Genomic DNA, 7,885 nt, shown 5'->3' on the forward strand with positions numbered 1-7,885 from the left:
TTAATTTTTAATATATACAATGAACACTTTTTATTTTATTTTGAGTCTTAGATATATATATTTCATTGTATATTTATATTTGGTTAATTTTATAAAATAAATTTTAAATTATTATATAATTTTTGTTGATAACAAAAAATTAATATTTATAATAAATTAATTACTCTTAAAACCTATACCAACAGAAAAAAGTTGTCACTTAAATGTATAGCAACAGAATCAAAACCGTAGGTATAATTTTTATAAATCATGACTAAAGTATAAACCAACAATGAAATATCCGTAGGTAAAATCAAATGTTTACCGCAACGGAAAAAATTCTGTCACTATACCCTATAGCCACGGGGAAAATCCGTAGGCATTGGGCGATTATATACCACGAAAAAAAACCCCGTCGGTATAGGTAATTTTGCCTATCCCTACGGTTTTTATACGTTTACCTACAGATTTTCACTGTCGCTAAACGTTCAATTTCTTGTAGTGACAATACAATATAAGTATGTATTCCCCAACCCAAGAGTGAATTGTTTAACTAGACAGTAAAAAATGAACAATTTCACATGTCTCTCAAGGTTTTCTTTAGATATTCTAAGAGTTTATAATAACTTAGTATAGAATAATTGTTGTGTGGACACAAGAATGTAGACACACACATAAAAGAAAAAAGTGGAAAAGTAATAATTAAATAATGTATAATTTTAAAATAATTAAAAGAAATATAATTTTTTGTGTGTGTGATCAAATAGTGTTTCCAAATTCTTTTGTTTACACAAGAATTGCTTCTTAATAGAACAACTTGTCATCATGAGTCAATAAATTATTAAATATAAATTTGTAAACATAAAGAAATTTTAGTAAAGAAAACTTTGCAGATAAACTCTAAGTTGTAAAAATGAAATGTAAACTTTTGAAAAATTGATATTGCATATAAATGTATATTTGAAATGGTGGTGACTTTGAAAAATTCATCGTAATTTTGTTTAACCTTTAAAGAGTAGCTTTTGTTAAAATCTATGTACCTCCGTAATTTTGTCAATTCAAACATGTAATAAATGATAATGTGTGTCCTAGTATGTGTTGTATCATTCATTCATGAATAGTAGTTTGTTAAAATAATATTTATAATAGTACTAAAAAATATTGCAACAATTCTTTGCGTATGCAAATATAACTGATAGATATATGTGGAAGAAACACTATAAATCAAAATAGAAATTTCTTGAGACTCAAAAGAATAATAATAATAATAATAATAATAATAATAATAATAATAATAATAATAATAATAATAATAATAATAATAATAATAATAATAATAATAATAATAATAATATTGATACTGATACTGATACTGATACTGATACTGATACTGATACTGATACTGATACTGATACTGATACTGATACTGATACTGATACTGATACTGATACTGATACTGATACTGATACTGATACTGATACTGATACTGATACTGATACTGATACTGATACTGATACTGATATTTAAGAATAAATATCAAAAGTAGGTTACCAAAAATGGTCAATATATATTAAAAGTAGGTTACCAAAAATGGGCAAGAAAAATTTAGTGATATTTAAGACATAGGAAAGTTCAAGTAATGAAATGGTTAAAACTTAGTGAAATTATTAGAAGTTAATCATTTTCAAATAAATATCTTTAATATTCTTCATCTTTATTTTGTTTTGATATTGATATTTGATTTTTTAATTATAAAAAGTAAGAAAAATGATACGAAAGATGCATATAATAGTTTAGAAAAAATGCTCACCTCCTATATATGATCTTCAACAATAATGACAATAGAGGAACAATGTTATTGAAACATTTGTGGACTTAGAATGTGTCACACGTTGAAATGAGTATGACTTTATTGAATTTCATAATGTCTTTATTCATTGGTAAGTGACTTGAACCAAATGCAAGATGGATCTTTAAGTGTGATAAACAATGCATTGAAGATAGTGAGTTGATTGTTCTTTTTTATATGAGTTATTGAAATGTCAAGTTTGATAAGTGATCACAGTCTTTTAAGTATATTAATTAGAGTTAAAGTTACTAAATATATGGAATATTTGTATTTGAATGGACAAGTGAAAGAGTTTGATTTGCTTTACATTATATATTGGTGAAACAAAATATAATGGGACCAAAATATGAAAGAAGTAGTGAGATTTGGAAGGTGTCAAATCAGAATATTTATGAGGTGGCAAATTTTAAAATATGTGACGTACATATACATGAGTTGTCGTCGATAGAATTTGTAACTCAAATTTTAATATATTATAATAAATAATAGATTTGTTTGAAAGAATCATTTTTCTTAAAAATTGGTTACAAAGTTGCTATACATTGATCCTTGTGTGTGTGTCTATCGTATTAAAGGCTACTTCATTGAATAAATATACTCCCGATGACTTTTAGGCTTTAGCAAAAATATTTGTCTCAAAAGAACATCTTGTTTAATTTGCAATGTACTTTGATGACTTGTTTTTAATTTTGTATTCTGTTATTAATAATACTTTATTGGTTCTCAAATATAAGCTATACAAATTCTTATTTAGTGGTCTCATATATATAAGCAAAATTTAACTAATTGAAGTATATTTATTGTTATAATTCATATAATACACTTAAATGAATGTAGATTTTATTTTCCAATAACTTATGGAACAAGTTCCCATGAAGGACAACTACGAAAATACAACAATTTTTTTTTTTAATTAGTTTGAGATAATTAAATCAATTCAACTACTTTTTTTAAAGACACTTCAAAATCTTCATCTATCATTAACAATATTCTAATAAATATATTAAAGTAAAAAAGAAGAAAGAAAAGTTCGGAGATCTTAGTAAAACCCCAAGAAAACAATTGTGTGAACTTAAAACTCATATTAAGGAAACCCAAAGGAATAAAATTGTGGTGAATGGTAGTGTAAAACATTATAAAGCAAGAAAATGGCAAACATAGCCAATTTGATATTAATGCCTAAAGAGGCTTAGAGTATACTCGTGATCTTTGGCATGGCGAATGAAGTTGGATTACTAAGAGGATTAGTTTGGTGTTGATACTTGGAGAGACATACAGTGTTCCTAGAAATGCTTCTCAAAAGTGCATTGCAACTCTAAAAAGATGTCAAATCACCTTTGTACTTTGTAGTGATGATTTTGTCTTTTAGTTACCAAACCAATGGAGAATGTTCTCAAAATTGTGGGACTCGTGTTCTTTTTGCACAATTGAATTGTTGTGTTCTCATTGGTCTAAATAAAATCTAGAATAGTATTGACATTTTCATTGGATCATGACAAGTCTTTAACGTATTCCTTTAGTATAAAATCTTTGAGAATGTTCTACTTTACAATAATTCTTCGATCATTCTTAACCCTTAAATGACTTATGCAACATATTTGGTTGTTGTCTTTTGTCGTGTTGTTTTTCACTTACTAAATTATTATATTAACTTCTTCATATAAAAATGTTCTTCGAGTCCAGATAACTTCGTGATTTGAAAGAGCTAATTCAATTTATTTATGAGCATGCATGGTGTGGGAGTTAAAGTCAGAACATATGTATGATTAAAAACACTAGGAGGACATATTAGATAACTGTGAAATCATAATCTCAAAAATATAATTAAGATGTTTGTCATCTTAACATATCACATTGAGAATTTGTTCGGTTTTCCCGAGATAGAAAAAAAGAGGCAAAACTAAATGAAAAATGAATCCTTAGCCAAGGACTAAAGCCCAATTTTTTTTACATAAAAAGGGTTCATATGTTTACATCTAGAAACGTAGAGGAGATGTGGATCATCAACACCGTGATCTCATATTATCTCTACCCAATTAATGCAAATAGTTGGCTCATATGTATATCGGTGTTGGCTGACATCTACGTTAAGGAGACTCAACAAAAATATGAGTGCTAGGTTTTCAAGAAGGCACTATGTATCATATATAGCACTCTTGTCTATCTTATGTTGCTCAAGTGGGCCTTGTACACTACAAGCCCAATTCCTTTTATTCACTTAAATAATTACTTTATTATTTTACCATTCTATCTTGCGAACCTATATATTCTCACTTAATTGATAATAATATAAATATTAAAATAATATTAAATATTATAAACAATGAGTAACGTCAACAATACATCTTTGCTATCCAATTAGTTAGAAAATTGGTGATGCTATTTTAACCTTAGCATGACCATAGTTTATCACGGAGTAATTGTCCCTTCATCCAACTGTGTTAATTGAGCACAAGACATAAAATGTATCATCCTTGTTAGGTCTAATTATTGTTTCAATAACTTCATCTGCTTGAAACTACCATAACTATATCTCATCCTCAAAATTCATTCTAATGATTCCTACACTTCATCTCGTAATAGTACAAGGAAGAACTTTGGTTTGAGCATAAGAGTCACTTTATTCCATCTTGAAAAGATCACTCAAAATGTAAAAAAAATTTCAAATTCTAAAAACGACAAAGCCAGATAATGTAATACCGCATTTCACCTACTGTAAAATTTTCTTCCTACTACTTGAATAAAATAAAATGAAGGACAACCAAAGTCACTTTGAAAAACGATTTTATTTCCTCGAAAAGGCAATAAATACTTTTGAAATTTTGAAGTTTCAAGATCAACAATTGTATAGAAAACTTACGCAGATGGAATTCACTTCAAGAGATAATATTGTGAAATATCTTTGAAGTTTTAGAACTAGCTATCTTTTTGTAAATAACAACTCATGTTGAATTTTTTCAGCATACAACAACCTAGCTAAACACATTCTATGGTAACACTAAATCTTTGTCAAGTAAAGGACAACAACATTGACATTGTTGTTAACAAGTTGAGTAGTATAGATTGATCGACAATTAGGAGATACTTTCATTTTTTGTATTCTGTGTTTGAATAGTGAAGAAAATCTTATAAGTACTGGAGAATAGACAAGACATAACTATCAACTTGATAGTGAACAAAGATAAATTATTATGTGCTTTGTCTCTAATCTTTTATGTTTACTTTGCAAAGTTTCTCGGTTTATCACTAAGAGAGTTTAATATGTTTGAATTTGTCAAAAAAAATTCAAAACAATCTTTTAATTAATCTAAGTGTTTATCCCTTAATTCCTCAAAAAGATTTTCATTAACATCTTTATAAGAGAAATATCTAGCGTTGCAATTCAACCTTTCTTCTTGTGTTTCTATGGCTTTCACAAATGGCATCCTTCTGAAAGCGCACTACGCCAAAAATGATATTTTATAGCGCGTCTTTTATAGCGCTTACTAAATACAAGCGCTGTTGTATGATATTTTAAAAATAACGGAGGATACAACAGCGCTTTTTTGACAAGCGTTGTAAAAAAAGCGCTGTAAAAGACTTTGATTTCACATAATTAAAGGACCTATTAGAGCGCTTTTTGGAAAAGCGTTGTAAAAAGGTTTTTAAAAAAAAATAAGGAGGTCTTTTACAGCGCTTTTGGACAAGCGCTTTAAAAAGTCTGTAAAAAAGCGCTGTAATAGACTTTTAAAAAATAAAATAAGGAGGTCTTTTACAGCGCTCTTTAAAAAAGCGCTGTAATAGACTTTTAAAAAATAAAATAAGGAGGTCTTTTATAGCGCTTTTTTAAAAAGCGCTGTAATAGAAAAGTAAAATAAGGAGGTCTTTTACAGCGCTCTTTAAAAAAAGCGCTGTAATAGGCTTTTAAAAGTAAAATAAGGAGGTCTTTTACAGCGCTCTTTAAAATAAAAAAAGCGCTGTAATAGGCTTAAAAAAAATTAAATAAGGTCTTTTACAGCGCTCTTTAAAATAAAAAAAGCGCTGTAATAGGCTTAAAAAAAATTAAATAAGGTCTTTTACAGCGCTCTTTAAAATAAAAAAAGCGCTGTAATAGGCTTAAAAAAAATTAAATAAGGTCTTTTACAGCGCTCTTTAAAATAAAAAAAGCGCTGTAATAGGCTTAAAAAAAATTAAATAAGGTCTTTTACAGCGCTCTTTAAAATAAAAAAAGCGCTGTAATAGGCTTAAAAAAAATTAAATAAGGTCTTTTACAGCGCTCTTTAAAATAAAAAAAGCGCTGTAATAGGCTTAAAAAAAATTAAATAAGGTCTTTTACAGCGCTCTTTAAAATAAAAAAAGCGCTGTAATAGGCTTAAAAAAAATTAAATAAGGTCTTTTACAGCGCTCTTTAAAATAAAAAAAGCGCTGTAATAGGCTTAAAAAAAATTAAATAAGGTCTTTTACAGCGCTCTTTAAAATAAAAAAAGCGCTGTAATAGGCTTAAAAAAAATTAAATAAGGTCTTTTACAGCGCTCTTTAAAATAAAAAAAGCGCTGTAATAGGCTTAAAAAAAATTAAATAAGGTCTTTTACAGCGCTCTTTAAAATAAAAAAAGCGCTGTAATAGGCTTAAAAAAAATTAAATAAGGTCTTTTACAGCGCTCTTTAAAATAAAAAAAGCGCTGTAATAGGCTTAAAAAAAATTAAATAAGGTCTTTTACAGCGCTCTTTAAAATAAAAAAAGCGCTGTAATAGGCTTAAAAAAAATTAAATAAGGTCTTTTACAGCGCTCTTTAAAATAAAAAAAGCGCTGTAATAGGCTTAAAAAAAATTAAATAAGGTCTTTTACAGCGCTCTTTAAAATAAAAAAAGCGCTGTAATAGGCTTAAAAAAAATTAAATAAGGTCTTTTACAGCGCTCTTTAAAATAAAAAAAGCGCTGTAATAGGCTTAAAAAAAATTAAATAAGGTCTTTTACAGCGCTCTTTAAAATAAAAAAAGCGCTGTAATAGGCTTAAAAAAAATTAAATAAGGTCTTTTACAGCGCTCTTTAAAATAAAAAAAGCGCTGTAATAGGCTTAAAAAAAATTAAATAAGGTCTTTTACAGCGCTCTTTAAAATAAAAAAAGCGCTGTAATAGGCTTAAAAAAAATTAAATAAGGTCTTTTACAGCGCTTTTTTTATTTTAAAGAGCGCTGTTGTATCTTTTTACAGCGCTGGATAGTACAGCGCTTAATTTTTTGGAAAAGCACTATAAATGGCTTAAAAAAAGCGCTGTAAAATACCATTTTTCGCGTAGTGGCGAAAGTGTAACTAAAACATATAGTTGTCTTTTATATATCTTCAACAAATAAATAGTTATTGAGTTGTTACCACAATAACTATCTAGGTATCACATGCATAGTACAAGATTTTTTTCTTTGCTGCCAACAATATGCCAAGCTATGGATTTCTTATGTCTCTTAAAAAGAACTACAACAATTCCTTCATGCGTTGAACCGAGTTCGAAAGAAACGAAGGTGTGGTGGTATCTGCTTCCAGTCCAAGACAGATGGTTTTTATTAGGAGTGTTTTCTTTTATAGCTCCATATGGATACTCCAAATATTCAATCCTATTAGCCCATTTCACTATTGACAAAATCTTTTTTAAGAATATTTCCTTTTCAATTCTTCCACATCAACATGAACTAGCTCTTCTAGACTTTTTCAACCAAAACATCTTTCATTAATTTGATATAGTTCGGCTTCTACCAAATTGCTTCCATCTTGATGTGAAGTTGGTTAAGTATATCCATGATTTCTCTAACTATTCTCTGGTTTTTATTTCCTCCACCTCTTGGGAAACAGAAGTAGAAGTCTTTCCTGAACAAATTTGATTTGTCTTTTTGTCTCACTGAAGTGTTTGGCGTCTTGAATATATCTCTTGAGATAGGAATGTTAGTCCTTAACTTTTGGTGTCACATTGCAAAAATTTCAAGAAGATTCGTATACTGTCGCATATCCGTTCTACGGTGAGAATTACAATGCAAACATATATAATAAGCATAAAAGATGCTCATGCAACATACAACATTATTTTA

Source organism: Cicer arietinum, chromosome 3 (assembly GCF_000331145.2).
Source record: "Cicer arietinum cultivar CDC Frontier isolate Library 1 chromosome 3, Cicar.CDCFrontier_v2.0, whole genome shotgun sequence".
In the NCBI taxonomy this organism is placed as follows: Eukaryota; Viridiplantae; Streptophyta; class Magnoliopsida; order Fabales; family Fabaceae; genus Cicer; species Cicer arietinum.